The sequence below is a fragment of the Cryptomeria japonica genome, chromosome 2 (assembly GCF_030272615.1).
Source record: "Cryptomeria japonica chromosome 2, Sugi_1.0, whole genome shotgun sequence".
NCBI classification, from domain to species: Eukaryota; Viridiplantae; Streptophyta; class Pinopsida; order Cupressales; family Cupressaceae; genus Cryptomeria; species Cryptomeria japonica.
Window position 1 is genome coordinate 92045572 of NC_081406.1, and position 18025 is coordinate 92063596.

The window sequence follows — 18025 nt, forward strand, 5'->3', positions numbered from 1 at the left end:
TGCAACTTAAGGGAATGAAGACTCAATCTAACTATGCAAGATGGGTACCAACAACTAGGCTATGATAGTTACCCATGTACAAATGCAATGCAATCTCTTACAAATGAAGAAAGGGAGAAAAACTAGTGGGAAAAAACTCCCCCCAAAAAGAGAGATGAAAGCACATAATTCTTTCATTGAAGAATGAGAAGAACAAAACCTCATGTGAGGAAAAAGTCCCCCCATAAGAGAGAAGATGAAAGACCATGAAGCCCCCCCTCAATGTAGAATCTCCTGCAAGGATGGTCCAAGATGTTGACCAAAATTCCTCCCCATTAGGAAGAAATAGAGCCAATGTTGGACCAAGAATGTCAATGTGTGACAAAAGAAGGTACAAAGTCAATGAAGAATGATCATTGATCCACTCATTGCAACAAAATGGAGATCAGACATGGAGACAACCTGCTTGAGTATCGACTAGATACTCATCAATGACATATTGGTACAATCTAAGTCTCACCAGAGCCATGTATAAATTTGTAAAATCTAAGTCTCAACTAGATCTCTGCACCAAGTCTCACAAGATTTTTCCTAATCTATGGAGTACAAGAGGATTACATCAAATATGTCATCAATGACAAGGTACAAAGAAGAATGGAACTTTATATTAGTTTGTGTGCAACATAGCTCATGCAAGAGAGTACATCATGATGATGCAAATTTGAAAACATGAAGATGGTGCCACCAAAAAGATGCCCAGTAAAAGTTTGTAGATGAAGATATCTTTGATTGGTATATCATAAAGAAAAATGTAGAAGCAACTGACCACCACCCCCCCCCTCTTGGCTGTTGATTGGAAATTGTTGAAACACAGGTATGTAGGTGGACAAGATTTTTTTTTTCCAAGTTTTCTTTTTAAATTCAAAAATTTGTTTTTAAAAATCAATTATAAGTTAAATAAACATATTTATTAAAAACCCATAAAAAATAACTTTATTAAAAAACAATAAAGAAAATACTGAGATTTATTTTTTTAATTTTTTGAAAAAAACTTCATTAACAAAGAAGAAAAAAATACAATCATTTTTTTCATTTTATGATTTTAAAAAATAAAATATTAAATAATAAAGAAAAAATATATAATTTTAAAAAAATTTAACATTTTCAAAGCTTCCTAGAGATTTTTTTTGAAATGAGCTCTGCTAGCAGTGATGAGATGGAACCGCTTGATCTACTATGGGGCTATGATGGCTTGGTGAATGGTGTTGGTTTTGGAGCATGCAGTAGTAAGGATGTGGAAGGGAAGGTCACTTGGGTGGAGAGCATGTTTCTCTTTCTGGAGATTTTGGGAGACAGTTCAGTTCCTCACGTTGTTTCCTTGTTCATGCGGTTTTGGAGGTCAATGCACCTGGGGTTTCGATTCCTCCCTTGGTACCTTTGCTCACAATTTTTCTTTCTGGTGTTCAAGGCCCTAAGGTCAAAGCTTCTACAGGCCCCCTTCCTATGGGCTCTGGCACGTTTGCCTCTTTTAGCCCTTGGAAGGATTTATTCTACAATATTTTGTGTTCACCTATCGGTGGGAATTCAGTTGAGAAATTTGATCCTAGAACTTGTGTCAATATCAAGGATGTCTCTTTAGACCAACCCTTAGAAAAAATGTTTAATGCTCTAGTTGGCTAGTTTGTGGGTCGACATCTAGATATTATGGTAGTTCAGAAATGGACTGCTACCAATTGGGCTATCAAGGAAAACCTCTCTATTTCGGTCCTCCCTAACTCAGGCCTCTTTTATTTTACACTCTCCCTCTCTCAAAAGATTATGTGAAAGTTATCTCAATGGGGTCGTGGCTTTATGTGAAACAAACTCTACAACTTAGCAAATGGTGCCCAAGCCTTAAACTCGACTCCTTTCTCTCTAGTGTAATCCCTACTTAGGTTTGACTACCTTCTCTTCCTCTTGAATACTAAGATGAGGAGATTTTGGAAGGCATTACCAACTCATTTAGTCAATTTATTCCAATGTATCTGGTCACTTGTCAATGGCTGAGAATGGTTTTTGCTAGGTTTTGTGTTGGGGTCACTCCTAGTACCCTCCTTCCAACCTCTATTAAGTTGAAGACCCATCTTAGTTCTTGGACTCGGCCTCTAGAGTATGAGAATTCGACCCTCTTCTATCAGTTTTGCTCATCTACTGGTCACCTTACCAATGCTTGTCTTTGGGGTGGCAAGGTAGTTCTAGAGCCTAAAGGAAAAGGAAAGATCTCTTCCCCTTCTGTAGTTTCTCTTGGCTTAGTTTTGTTGGATGTTGGCTTGTTGGGCATTGCTCTGCTGCCCCCTGCTATTATCCCCACACCCACTCCTATTTCTGATTCAATTCTTCCTACCAAGGGCTTGCCTTGTGTGGATGTGTTTGGTCCCTGCTCTCACTCGTTGGGTTCCTTGGAGGTGCCTTCCCTAACAACCCTTCCTACTTCCTTAATTGTTGACATTGTCTTCCCACCGAATTTTTCTCTAGAGGTTCACCTCCCTCTCTCTTTGGGCATGTAGCTTGTGGACGGGTCTCTCGTCATTTCAAAGTCTTTTTCTTCACCTTATGAAGGATGGAGTATGGTTCCTTTTTTCCCTTCCCGTTTGAAGATCTCCACTCTTCCTACTGAGGAGTCAAATTCTTCTTCCCCCTTTTTTGTGCTTCCTATTCATGGTGTGCATTTGGGCGACTCTACGAATTTGTTTGTGGGTTCACCTAAGGTCCCTGGTGATTGATTGCTCATCTTTTTATCCATGCTAAGGAAGATTGTGGATGTGGGTAGAGATTCTCGCGTGGGAAGAAAATCCTTAAAGGATATGTGATAGAGTAGTGCAGCTAGGGATGTGGCTAATGGATGTCAGGGTATGATGGAGCAGTTTTGTCCCAAAAGAATAAGATATGATTATTCTCTCCTAAAGTATAAGGGGACTAAATGGGTCCCATAAGAGAATTCTTGTCAAGAATCTTGTGAAATATTTTAAACTGGATATTTTACTTCTATAGGAAACTAAAATGAGCAAGGAATCCTATAGGAAGGTGTATAACTTCATTTGGCCCTTCTCTCACTCGATTGCTATGACAGCTGAAAGTGCCTTTGTTGATCTTGTGGTCCTTTAAAGGCCGAGTTGTCTCTATGGCACCCTGGTTGTGTAGGATAAGAATTTTCAATGCATTGACTTTGATAGCAACCCCCCTTTTGGGGTTTGGAGGCTCACTAATGTTTATGCACCCAATAATGTTGTTCTTAGGCAAGATCTTTGGCACTCTCTGATATCCCACTAGAATGGCTTGTGTGGTCCTTTCTAGATTGTTATAGGGGATTTTAGTACTTTTCTCTTCCCCTCAAAGAAATTGGGAGGATCTTCTATTTTCTCTAAGAGTATACTAGATCTTCAAGAGTTCCTTTGTAATGGTGGTCTCTCTGACCTAGATCTTGAAGATAGTAATTTTACTTGGTCTAACCAACGAATGGGTAGTAACCTCATTAATGTTTAGTTGGATTTCTACATCATCTCTTCCTTGTGGGATATTTACCCCATATGCCACCTTTCTTCATCTATTCATAGCAGCTCTGATCCTTGTCCCATTTCTCTCTCCTAGCTGCTTCCTCATCCTAGAAGAGGTTTTCCCTTTCATTTTGAAATCATGTGGACCTTATTTCTTGATCTCAAAGACCTTGTGGCACAATGGTGTAATGTCACTATTCATGGAACGACCATGTCCTAGGTTGTACATAAATTGAGTATCCTCAAAAGTCAACTCCGGTCCTTGAAAAAATCTTGTTTTGGGGAAATTTTTGCTCAAAAGAAGGCTCTTAAAGATTAGGTTGATGCATTACAAAAATATATGAAATCCCTTGTGGTTTTAGAGGAGGAGAGAGCATAGGAACATACACTTCTAGCTGACCTTCACAATTTTATTATTAAAGATGAACTTTATTGGAAGCAGAGATCTAAAATTCAGTGGATTAAGGAGGGAGATAAAAATACAAAGTTCTTCCATCAATCTTCCTCCCTCCATAGAAAGTATAATTGTATTAAGGATCTCCTATGGTCTAATGGTACCTCTGTGTTTGAGGAAAAGGAAATCACTTGAGAAGTTGTTTCTCACTTTTCTTCTTTGCTTAATCATAGGCCTGTGATGGATCTTGTTGTTCTTGAAACCTCGACCAGACTTTTCAATTGTATACCTTCCATCATCAATCATGATGAGCTCAAGTCCATGAAGAGGTTCTTCTCATAAGAGGAGGTTAAATTTGTGGTCTTTTCCTTTGGCCCCTTCAAGGCGCTTGGCCCAAATAGGTTCCCACCCTTATTTTTCTAGGAGTTTTGGGATATTGTTGGCCCTGATATTACCCTTGCGGCTAGGGAATTTCTTTCTTCTGCTATAATCCTCAAGGAAATTAACAAAACCTTATTGTCCTTATTCCTAGAAAAAAGGATGGTGCTAAGAGAATGTTTGATTTCAGGCCTATTAGCCTTTGTCATAATTTGTATGAAATCTCCTCCAAACTTCTTGTTAATAGGATCAAACCTTTCCTCAACTCAGTCCATGCTAACCAAAAAGGTTTTTTTCCTAGGTGTCAAATTTCTGATGTTGTGCTTGAGGTTTATGAGATGCTACACTCTATGGATAATAATCATAAATAAGGTATGCTCCTCAAACTAGATATTTCTAAATCTTATGATATGGTTGCATGGTCTTTTATTATTATTATCTTGAGAAAATTTGGATTTAATGGCAAAATCCTTTGTGTTATTGAGGCTTGTGTTAAAAATATGATATTCTTGGTTTTAATCTATGGTATCCCCCATGGTTCCTTTGATTATATTGGTGGTCCAAGATATGGGGACCCTCTGTCTCCCTACCTCTTATTCTTATGAAAGAGGCCCTAGGAAGGAACTTAATGCTAGATCTCCAAAATGGTGACATGAAAGGTGTTAAACCATCCCCGGCTCCCTTTTTCATCTCCCACCAATAATTTGTGGACGACACCCTTCTCTTAGGTGTGGCTTCCATTTCTGAATCCAAGAGCTCGAGGACCATCCTCTTGGATTATGCGACTACTTATAGTTAAAAAATCAATTTGTATAAAAGTGCTCTCTACTTCATGAATACTAATCAAGCCCTCTAATATAGAATTGGGAAAATCTTCAATTGTAAGATTTCTCTTCTCTCATCTACTTATTTGGGCCTTCCTCTCACAAATGGAAAGGTGGTCTATTTAGTTTGGGTGGGCCTACTAGAAAAAATTCAAAGGAATTTGGCTAGATGGAAAGGTGCAACCTTGAGTAGATCTGGTAAATTTCAGCTTCTGAAAACTTCTTTACAAAGTACTTCAATTTACCTCCTCTCTCTTTTTTGCATAACGGTTTGTTGGGATAAAAAATTAGATCAAATTCAAACAAGAATTGTCTATATTGGTGTCGAGCAATGTAAAAAAATGTCACGTTTTGATTGGGAAAAGGTTTTCTATACTAAACATGTTGAGGGTCTTAGTATAAAAAGCTTGAGGCCCCTCAATGAAGCTCTTTTGGCTAAGATTGGCTAGAAACTTTTATTTAAGGCTGCCAAGTGGCCTTTGATTATTGCTAATAAGTACCTAAATGAGAGATTGCTAACTTTCTTGGATTTGAATGTTGTGACTAGAGGATACCATACCTAGAACAATCTTCGCAAGACTTGGGATTTTCTCTCTAAAGGTTTGATTTGGGAACCTGGTAATGGTTAGAACATTTGCTTCTGGAAAGACCCTTGGATCTCCTCCACCCCTCTCAAATTCCATCCTATTTATGTGTCGGTTGAATCTAAGCTATCTACTAAATGTGGGATCCTTCTATGTGATTATTGGGTTCCCCTCTCGCATCTCGTGGAGTGGAAATTCAAAGCCAGTGACTTTCCTCATCCTTTGAAGTGTGTTGTGGAAGAGCTTCTTAGGATTATCAACACTATTATATTTTAGAGAAGAGATCAAGATCATATCTTGGTTTGGGATCCCTCGAAGGATGGCAACTTCATGATTAAATCTGCGTTTGAGATTGCCTTTCCTTCCCCATTGCCCACTTTTAAGTGAGACTTTATCTGGAGGACAAATACTTTTCCCAGAATATACTTCTTTTGGTGGACTATTTGCCATGGTAGAACCTTAACTTTGGATAATCTCAAGAGTCATTGTTTCTAAATGGCCAATAGATGGGTGCTTTGTGAAATGAGGAAGAAAGCATTGATCATTTTTGTTCCATTGTCCTTTTTCGTAGAATGTTAGAGAAAATGTTGTTGGCATGTTTTCAATGGAATAGGATTGGAACTTTGTTCCTAAGGACAATCTTTTGGGTTGTTTTCCTTCTAGGCATCCTCTATCCCTAGAGCTTTGCAGGAAATCTTTCTTCCACACCGATTAGTTCCTAAGGAAAGATCAAAATAATAGAATCTTTAGGGAAAGAAGTGTGGATGGGAGGAACTACTCAACATAATCATATCAAATGTCAAAGAGAATATGATCTATTTTGTGAAGTAAAATCATTCTCACCCTCCACTTCCCTTGGATTAGGCGATCACTAGATCTTGGGATTTGGATTCTATTATTTCTAGCTTCTTTGCCCCTCCTATTGGCTTCTATAATGCTATTAAATGAACCCCCTGACATTGGTTGGATAAAGTTGGATTTTGATAGGTCTTCCCATGGCAACCTGGGTTGGGTAGGAGGGGTTGGCATAATAAGGGATTCATGTGGAAGTCTGATCCTTTCTTACATGGAAAATATTGGGGTACAAACTTCTAGCATGGTTGAAGTAGCTGTCATATTTCACAAACTTTTTATGGCTAGGGACATGGTCCTTACACATATCATTGTTGAAGGTGACTCTTGTAACACTATTATGATGCTTAATGAGGTGGCTAAGCTAGATTGGAAGAATGCCTCTCTCATTGACAAATGTTGTTTCCTTCGCCTTACTCTCGACGATGTTAGATTGTGCCACATGCAACATGAGGGAAATAGGGTAGCAGATAAGTTGGTTGGACTTGGCATGATGATTAATAATTTTAAAGGTTGGTCCCACTTGCATGAAGTCCCTGTTAGAATAACCTATGGACAAATGAGAGGGGGGGGTGAATCATTTGTCAACAGATTATATTAATCAAACCACTTTATACCCTTTAACCGGAGCACATAAACAATGAATACCAAAATAGCAGAAACACATACCAGTAGGCAATTAAACTTAAGAATGAAGTAGAGAATTAACACAATACAACCATACCACATAACACCATGATTTGTATGTGGAAAACCCAGTAAAGGGAAAAACCATGGTGGGAATCCTACCCATAGTCAGATAATACTTTTGCAGAAAGTACGTGATACAATAAGGGGCTTGCACATGCAGGAAGGCACATTGTCTAGAGCATAGTGCTCATTACAAAGGGGTGTCACTGACTACATAGAGGTTAAAACCACCTTAATATAATTGGACAACAATCTAGAAGAGTGACCTGCCAATGATAGCATCTACCATGCCTGATTACAGTCTCGGTTAAGCTCAATACCAGAGGCCTTTGACCTCTTACATAAACCCAATTTGGTCTCCAATGATCGATCAAATCTCCTGCCTAAATTATATTACATTATTCGCACATTAAATTCCTTTTCATGACCATTCTCATTCCCATTCCATGATCTACAATGAGATCTTACATCAATTTATACAAAACCTAAGTCCTAAACCAATTAGGTTGGCCACCTAAAAGATATTACAATAAGATCATTACATACATCCACATTATAGTGATATTCCATGTCAGCTTTAGACCAAAACAATATTAACCAATCTATAAATCATCCCGATAATGTGTAGAGTGTTGGTATTATGGATGTGTTGCATTAGTTTTGTCATTGATGTCAACACTTATCCTTCTAGAGATCTACATTATTGATTTGGAAACCTTTGAATATCTCAGAGAGCAGCTTGGGGTAATACCCTCACCAACAGAGACTTAGATGATTGAAGATTGGCATCAAACCGACATAAACTAATAGAGAAACCTTTTTCCATCTTTGATGGAGGAGAGCTACTTCTTAGGGGGAGTAGTTGGTTGTATGTTTTGGTATTTATTCTTAATTTCTTTGGCACATGATTTCAAAGGGGGAGAGATATCTATGGAAAAACATTTGGAGAGATTATTCATTGAGGGAGAGATATATACTCTTTGTATTTTGATTTTGATTTCTGGTATTGATCTATTTTGGAGATTGTTGGTTTTTAGTTTTTGGCATTCTGTTTTGGCACTTAGATGTTTTTCCATCTAGTGTTGCCATCAATGCCAAAGGGGGAAATTGTTGGTATTATGGATGTGTTGTATTAGTTTTGTCATTGATGTCAACACTTATCCTTCTAGATATCTACATTATTGATTTGGAACTATGGTTATATTGGTTTACTGTTGAACCAACACACTGTGTTCACCGACAAGGTCAATGACATGCACAGTCACCGGTATATGCTCACCAGCAGGTTATATGGTTCACCGGCATAGATGATGACTTGATATCATCTGGAAATCACTTGATTATGTTGAAGACATGGTTTGGATATTTAGTTTTATTATATTGCTTATTGATCCAATCGGGTTGACATATTTGTTGTTACCGACAAATTGGTCTAGGTTATGGACCGGTATGCGTTATCTATTCTAGATCAGCACAACACGTTATGGAGATGATTTATTTATTGGATATTATTGTAAATGTATTGAGCCGACATGATGCATTGCATCAAGACTTATTTGCAATTGATTTAATTGCAATATTCTTAGTGAGCCAGCCTACACATTTCGTCTTAGGTTTTGTATATATGTAAGATCTCATTTGTGAGATGAGAGATATGATATGGTTATGGAATGGTATTGAAACATGGCATGTGTGAATATTGAAGATTATATGAGAAGACCATATAGAATTTTCAAGGAAGGTTTGAAGGTGTTTATCAGAGCTTAACCGGTACTGAATCTAGCATTGGAGATGCTATTTTGAGAAGTACATTATTCTAGGATTTAACCATCCTATTGTAGTCACTGCGACTCTTATTTGAGCAGTGTGCTCTAGGTAGTTGGCCTTTCTGCATGTGAAAACCCTATTTGTATACACATACTATCTATAGTAGTATCATCTAATTGTGGGTAAGGTTTCCCACCATGGTTTTTCCCCTTACAGGGTTTCCACGTCAAAATCTCTGTGTTATGTTTTGTGGATGTTGTTTCTCTGTCTGTTTCATGCATTAAGTTTCACCGGTATTGATATTAACTACTAATCTATTAACTGACATTAAGTTTGGTTTACAGGTATTAAGTATTAAGTTTGATTAAGTTATAATTGGGTTAAAATTCATTGACAACTGATTCACCCCCCCTCTCAATTGTCCTTTCGGTTCCTAACATAGAGAACACGTTACATGATACTGGTCCATAACCTAGACCCAAATAGATTCACCACACCAAAGGAATGTCTCCAATCAGTTGAGGTATGAACAAAGATCACCTTCTGCATCCTGAATTCCATCTAGAAGCCACACCAACACCACTTATGCATCATTTCAAAGATTCTCAGTAAAAGCTCTGTCGATAAAGCCTTAAACCCTTACCAGTATAGGATTACTAGAGTGTATGATAGCATTTGATCATCAAGTCAATACCAACTGACCAAAACATACTCCATAAACATGCAACACATCAAACCAAACATATTCCATTGATCCAAACATGTCGGTTGTATCCAACTAATAGTCCCTTCTACCAGTAACCAAAACCTGTCTGTCAGTAACCAAGCATAACAGCTAGTATTGACATCAATGACAAAACATCAATTCAACACATAATCAATTCCTTCATATTGCCAACAATATTCCCCTTTGGAATTGATGGCAACACTAGATGTGAAAAAGAAAACATCTAAGTGCGAAGAAATGCCAAAAATTTCTCATAGAAGATATAACAATGAAAAACTGAAAAATCCCAACAACTCCCCCTGAGGAGTGTAGTCCAATCTGAAATTGATCTGAATCTCTCTCTCATATGACATATTATGACATTATTTTTCACATCATCTATCTCTCCCCCTTTGACATCAATGCCAAAGATATGACATAGATATCAAAATCCTATGAATCTCAAAGCTGACTACTCCCCCTGAGTAGTAGAACCACTACATCAATCTAGAGCAAAGGATAAAACTGATGATGCATACCAGACTAATGCATTGATCCATCAGTTAAGTTTCTACTGGAGGGGTAGATACCCTAACCTGTCTCTCAAAAAATTAAATGATTCCTTAGACAATGGTTTAGTGAATATATCTGCAATGTGCTCTTTAGTGTTCACATAAACCAATTTGACTTTCTTTTCTTCCACCTTGTCCTTCAGAAAGTAATATTAGATTGATATGTGCTTAGTCTTAGAGTGAAATACCGGATTCTTAGATATGTCAATAGCTATAGAGTTATCACAATAGATAACTACTGGTTCACTGCAATTTACCTTGATATCCTTCAAGATTCACTTCATCCACAATACTTGAGTGCAATTAGTTGCTACTGCAACATATTCAACTTTTGTAGTAGATAAAGAAATGCATGACTATTTTTTGCTGATCCATGAAACCAATTTCTTTCCAAGAAAGAAAGCTCCACCAAAAGTACTCTTCATGTCATCAATATCTCTTGCCCAATCTACAGCTATATATGCACATAAAGTGAAGTTATCATATCTAGAATACCGTAAGCCATATTTTGTTGTTCCTTGCAAATACCAGAATATCCTCTTTACTACACATTCATGATTTTCTTTAGGATTACTTTGAAATCTTGGTTTGTAATTATCCATACTAAACTTCTTCAACAATTCCCTTAGATACTTAGTTTGACAAATAAAAATGCCTTTGTCAGTTTGAGTAATCTACAAACCTAAGAAAAATCTCATTTCACCAATCATGGAAATTTCAAATTCATCCTTCATATTATTAGAGAATTCCATGCACAATTTAGCTTCACCTCCAAAAATGATATCATCAACAAATACTTCAATAATCATAATATCATCATCAGTGATTTTATAATATAAATTACTGTCAGCAATGCCTTTTGTAATACCAAGCTTCAAAAGATATGTATCCAACCTTGCATACCAAGCTCTAGGAGCTTGTTTCAATCTATATAATGCTTTCCTTAACCTGCAAACCATATCTTTGTCATCTATCAGTGAAAATACATCAAGTTTCTCAATGTATAATTCTTCCTCAAGTTCACCATTCAAAAATGTACATTTAACATCCATTTGATAGACCTTATAGTTCTTGTATGTTGCATAGGCAAGAAATAGTCTAACAACTTCAATTCTAGCTATAGGTGCAAATGTCTCACCATAATCAATTCCTTCCATTTGAGAATATCCTTTACAAACTAGTCTATCCTTGTTTCTTAAAACTTGACCATCCTCATTTAGTTTTTTCTAAAAACCCATTTGGTTCCAATAACATTCTTATTTTTAGGCTGGGGAACTAAAGTCCAAGTCTTATTCTTCTCTATTTGATCTAATTTATCTTCCATAGCCTTTAATCAATATTTATCTTTACAAGATTCAATAACAGATGTCAGTTCAATTTGATAAATAAGACATACCTCTTCATTTGCCAGTCTTCTTCTTGTCATAACTCCCTTGTTCTTGTCTCCAGTGATTTGATCTTTAGAATGATTTAATCTTACATACCTTGGTGTCTTTTGAATCTTAGGTTCACTGTTCTGATCATCAGTCACAGTTGAATTTTTTTATTGTACCAGTGTAACTATCTCAGTGTCTTGTACCGGTTGAGGCATTGTCGGTTCAATTGTGATCACTTCCACTATCGGTTCCCTGTCATATGATATAGATTGATCTTTGTATTTCTCATCCACTTTCAAATTTGTGCTATCCATAATTTTATGCAATCTTTTGTTATAACATCTATATGCTTTGCTTTGAATTGAATATCCAAGAAATATCCCTTCATCACATCTAGGATCAAACTTCCCAATTGAATCATCCCTTTTGATATAACATTTACCTCCAAAAATTCTGAAATATTTAAGAGTAGGTGTATGTCCAAACCATAATTCATAAGGAGTCATATCGGTTTCACCTTTGATATGAACTCTGTTGAATGTGTAACATGTTGTACTCACTGCTTCTCTCCAATAGATGTGAGGCAATTTGGCTTCCATCATCATGGTTCTTGTTGCATCCAAAATAGTTCTATTCTTTCTTTCCACTACTCCATTCCACTAAAGAATCTGGGGTGTAGATAAATGTTTCCTAATTCCATTTGTCTCACAATAACTGTTAAATTCATGAGAAGTGAACTCACCACCTTGATCTGATCTTAGACATTTGATTTTCAATCTAGTTTTTGTTTCCACCATTTCCTTAAAGATCTTGAATTTCACAAATGCTTCATACTTCTCCCTTAGAAAAGTCACCCACATCATTCTTGAATAAACATCAATTATTAGCATGGAGTACCTATCACCTTGAAAGCTTCTGGTCCTTGCTGGACCACATAAGTTAGCATGAATCAAATCAAGCACATCATTAGATTTAAGTATGCTCTTAAAATAAGTTCTAACTTTCTTTCCCAATTGACATTCCTTACATATCAGATTATGAGGCTTTATAATCTTAGGTATGTCTCTAACCACCTTTGTTGAATTGATCTTAACAATATAATCAAAATTAACATGACACAATCTCTTATGCCATAACCAACTCTCATCAATATGAGAAATCAAACATGTCTTATTACTGTTGTTCAAGTGAAAGATATTACCTCCAGTTTGAGTACCCATTTCAATCTCCAAGCTAGTTTTGTTAATGATTTTGCATTTTCTATCTTTGAACTGAAGTTGGAATGCCTTATCCACCAATTGACCAACACTTAAGAGACTATGCTTTAAACCTTCTACATAGTAGACATTATCAATATTATGCTTTCCATCTAGAGAAATAATACCTCTACCTTTGATCATGCATGCTTTGTCATCCCCAAATCTAAGTTGACCGCCATTGTATTCTTGCAGGGACAAAATTTTTCTTTTATCTCCAATCATATGATGTGAGCATCCACTATCAATTACCCATTCATCCTTGTCTTCAACTTTTGTTTCCAGGGCCTTTTCTTCATTCTTGATAACCAGTTCTGGTTCACCTTCCTTTATAGCATAGAACACCCATTCCTTTCCATTGCCAGATCCACTAGCAGATCTTTTGCCGGTTCATCCTCTGAGTCATCACTTACTCCTTCCTTAGATCTGCTATGTAGCATAGTTTGTTTTTCTTGAATCTATATTTGTTCTGATTAGGCTTAAATGATTTCTTAACTCTTTCTTAAAATCTTGCATTTCTTTCAAGACATCTAGATGCAAAATGATCAATCTTGTTACATGCAAAACATTTAAAAGGTGCTTTTCCTTCATACTTACTTCCTGCCGGTCCTTTAGGTACTCTTCTAGCAAATAAGGCTTCAAGTTGCTCAAATTCTTCATCCTCTTTCCTCATATCTTCCAATTATTTTTCATATAGATCTCTCCAATCACTTTTGTTGGTAGATGATGATGCATGAAAAGCAGGTTCAAACTTTGCAGCTCTAGAGGGTCCAAATTCTTCAAGCTCAAAAGTAGATCATTTCCCAATCAGAATGTCTCTGTTAACTGAAGTGTTTTCCATTGTTCTCAATTCATTAATTGTAGTATCCTTCATCTTGTAAGCCAATGGATTTGAAGTATTAGTTGCCATAGGATCTACCTCAAGCAGTTAAGCTTCTGCAAAAGAGAACCAAAGCTCTGATACAAATTGTTAGAATAACCAGTGGACAAATGAGGGGGGGTGAATCAATTGTTAACATATTATATTAATCAAATCACTTTATACCTTTAAACCGAATCACATAAATAGTGAATACCATAATAGTAGAAATAGATACCGATAAGAAATAAAAATTAAGAATGAAGCAGAGAATTAACACAATATAACCATACCACATAACACCATGATTTGTATGTGGAAAATCCAGTAAAGGAAAAAAACATTGTGGGAAGCCTACCCATAGTCAGATAATACTTCTGCAGAAAGTATGTGATACAATAAGGGGAATACACATGCATAAAGGCAAACTTCCTAGAGCGTATTGCTCATTACAAAGGAGTCTCGCTAACTACAAAGAGGTTAAAACCACCTCAATATAATTGGACAACAATCCAGAAGAATGAACTGCCAATGATAACATCTACCATGCCTGATTACAGTCCCGGTTAAGCTCAATATCAGAGGCCTTTGACCTCTTACATAAACCCAATTCGATCTCCAATGATCGACCAAATCTCCTGCCTGAATGATATTACATTATTAGCACATTACATTCCTTTTCACAACCATTCCTATTTACATTCCATGATCTATAATGAGATCTTACATCAATTTATACAAACACTAAGGCCTAAACCAATTAGGTCGGCCACCTAAAAGATATTACAATAAGGTCATTACATACATCCATATTACAATGATATGCCATGTCGGCTTTAGACCAAAACAACATTAACCAATCCATAAATCATCCCGGTAACATGTAGAGAACACATTACATGATACCGGTCCATAACTTGGACCCAAATAGATTTACCATGCCAAAGAGATGTCTCCAGTCAAATGAGGCACGAACAAAGATCACCTTCAGCATACTGAATTCCATCTAGAAACCATACCAACACCACTTATGCATCCTGTCAAATATTCTCAGTAAAAGCTATGTCGGTAAAGCCTTAAACGCTTACCAGTATAGGCTTATTAGAGTGTATGGTAGCATCTGATCATCAAGTCAATACCAACTGACCAAAACATACTCTAGAAACATGCAACACATCAAACCAAACATGTCAGTTGTATCCAACTGATATTCCCTTCTACTGATCACTAGTTATTCTACCAGTAACCAAAACCTGTATGTCGGTAACCAAGCATAACAACTAGTGTTGACATCAATGACAAAACATCAATGCAACACATAATCAATTCCTTCATATTTCCAATGGTCCCTAGTGTGGCATATACCATGAAACCCATGCCATGATTTCAAATGACATACCTTTTAATGATGTGTAATCCCAAGCTCACCTTTTTGGTATTTTCTATTCCTACCTTCTCCTTTCCTTGCTAGATAAGGTAGTGAGAAATTAATTATGTTGGTACTCATTGCTAGTACTTTCAAACTTGTCACTTTCTCAATTAAGCTTCTGAGGTTGAGAGGATGGGAGGAGGTTTGAACTAGGTGGAACCAAATGAAAGCTCTGAGTTAAAAAAAACTGGTGAACTTTGGAATCATATGTGAAGGGTATGAATGGCCATGATCCAAAACTATATATGGTGTTTGTTCATACCTGGGCTAATAGTGTTGTAAAGATTGGGAGTGCTGCCTATATAATTTTTTTGAAGACCATTGTGAAAGTCATTGGCTTGGCCCTAGATAGTGTTTCCTTCGCCAAGAAGCCTAAGGGGAATTATAAAAAATATTTTGACTTCTTTGAACCTAGTGAAGGGGTCTCTAAACTCTAGAGTGGCTACAATAGAGAAGATCTTCTTGGTATCTGGAAGGAGATTGCCCTTCTCTTCATTAAATATTTCACCTTGGATGGTAGGAAGAGGAGATTTCACCTTCAGCTCTTCCCTATGTTGTACCACATGTGCCATGAGGTAAGAATGAAATTTCCTTGTTGGCTCTTTGTAGCATCCTAAAATTGCACCCCTTGCAATTTTGACCGTACTTTAGGCCCTCACCTTATCGGTCTCATCCCCATGCTTGACCAGGACCTTTTTTTGTCTCCCCTATGCAACTAAACTTCATTTTTTACCTTGCACCTTCCATGGCCACCTTGATCCTGCCCCAAAATAAGGTAGGACCAAGGCGTGGCACCTTGGGATCCCCTAAAGGGGACCTATCTTGGCCCCTCTCCCTTGGACCTATCTGTAATATGAGCGAAAATAATCCCCTATGTCATCCTTTGTCCAAAAATTAAATAATTAAATGACAAACAAGTATATAAGGAGTTCTTCGCCTCTCATTTTGATATACAAGCATAACACACGATAAGGAGATGATCATACATTCATAAAGGTAGAATTCAATCTCAAGCATGTTCTGTTGGAATCCAAGAGCACTGAGAGGGGGGGTGAATTAGTGTTCTCCCAAAATGATTAATTTTAACCTTATTAGCACAAAAACTTAGCAACTGGTATGAATAAAAGCAAATAACAAAAAGAAATAACACAACCACAAAGATGAACACCATAACACCACAAATTTATACATGGAAAACCACAGTGGGATTGGAGACCCACAATATCTATCCATTGATCAAATGAATAAATATTACATATAAGGGGCCTACTTATGCAGGAAGACACACTACCTAGAGCACACTACTCATCACAAAAGGAGCCTCACTAACTATGAGAAATCTTTAGACTACAATCTAGAAAGAAGATTGAACTGCTTGAATAGCATCTCCTATGCCTGAGTATAGTTCTAGTTAATCTCAATACCGAAGGTCTTAAACCTCTTAGACAAACCCAATTCAATCACCTATGATCGATCAAAACCTATACATATGATTACAACTTTATTCATACACAGATAACTCATAATCCACAACCATCCTATGATATACAAAGAGATCTTACATCGTATTTATATAAAACCAGGACCTAAATAATTAGGTTGGCCACCTAAAAGATAATACAATAAAAAAATTACATAAACCCACAAACCAATGATAATCCAAGTCATCCTGAGACCAAAACAACATTAACCAAACAATAAATCTAACCGGTAATGCATCGGGAGCATCCACCAACATGTTACATAAATCGGTCCATAACCTAATAGAATAGCACCGGACCTAAAATAGGTCACCAAAAGACAAATGTAACACCACCGATCAACTGGACCACGAACATGATAACCATCAACATCCTAATAACCTTCTAGAAGCTGCACGAACACTACTTATCAAATCCATTATAAGATCTTCAACAAAGCTCTGTCAGTAAAACCCTTACTCGTAACCAAAAGGCTTACTATAACATATGATAGCTTTCGGATCACCAAATCTTGAACCAATTGAATGTGATACGCACTGAATAACATGAATACCGAACCAAACCAATTCAACCAATCAGAACATACTAGAGAATACCGAAGGCCGATCTCCAGATCAACATCACAATCCAACCACTCTACTGGAACTCAATAGACAACCAAACAAGCTAGTGTTGACATCAATGACAAATATCAATGCAACACATAATCAATTCCTCCAAATTTCCATAATGTTCATCATCAAGCATTCTTCAAGGCTGCATATTCTTCATCTATCCATTGGAGCAACATTACTTCATTCATTTGCAAGCATGTGTGTGTGTTAGGGTTTTGTCATGTTCATGACATTTCATACAACATATGTGATTACATCCAAGAAGAAAAACATCATTATCATCTATTGTAGATATGAAGGTATACCTTTACATCATTTATTTCAAGCATTTGCAGTATTTCATTCAAGTTTGATTCTAAATTAGGGTTTGACTTAGGAAAACCCTTATTCCCAACCCCCTTCTTTCTTTTTGTGTGCAAGAAATAGGTGTGCAACTGTACTTCTGGAATTAAGCTTTATTTGTAGAGACTAAAAAACCCTTTTCGATGCATGGAAAGTTTGGAGGACCAATAGGAGGGCGCCCTTGTCCAGACACACAGTCCCTAAAATTTTTTCCAGATTTCACAGGGCAATTTCGAATCATTTCAAACTTCTCAGATCGAGGTGCACAGCTGAATCCCGAATCTATAGCTTAGTATTTTCGCATACTTTGTCTTCAATTTCAGCACTTCATCTATTCAACTTACAAAAGAGGCTCAAACACATTCCAATTTCAATCAATCTACTAGCAT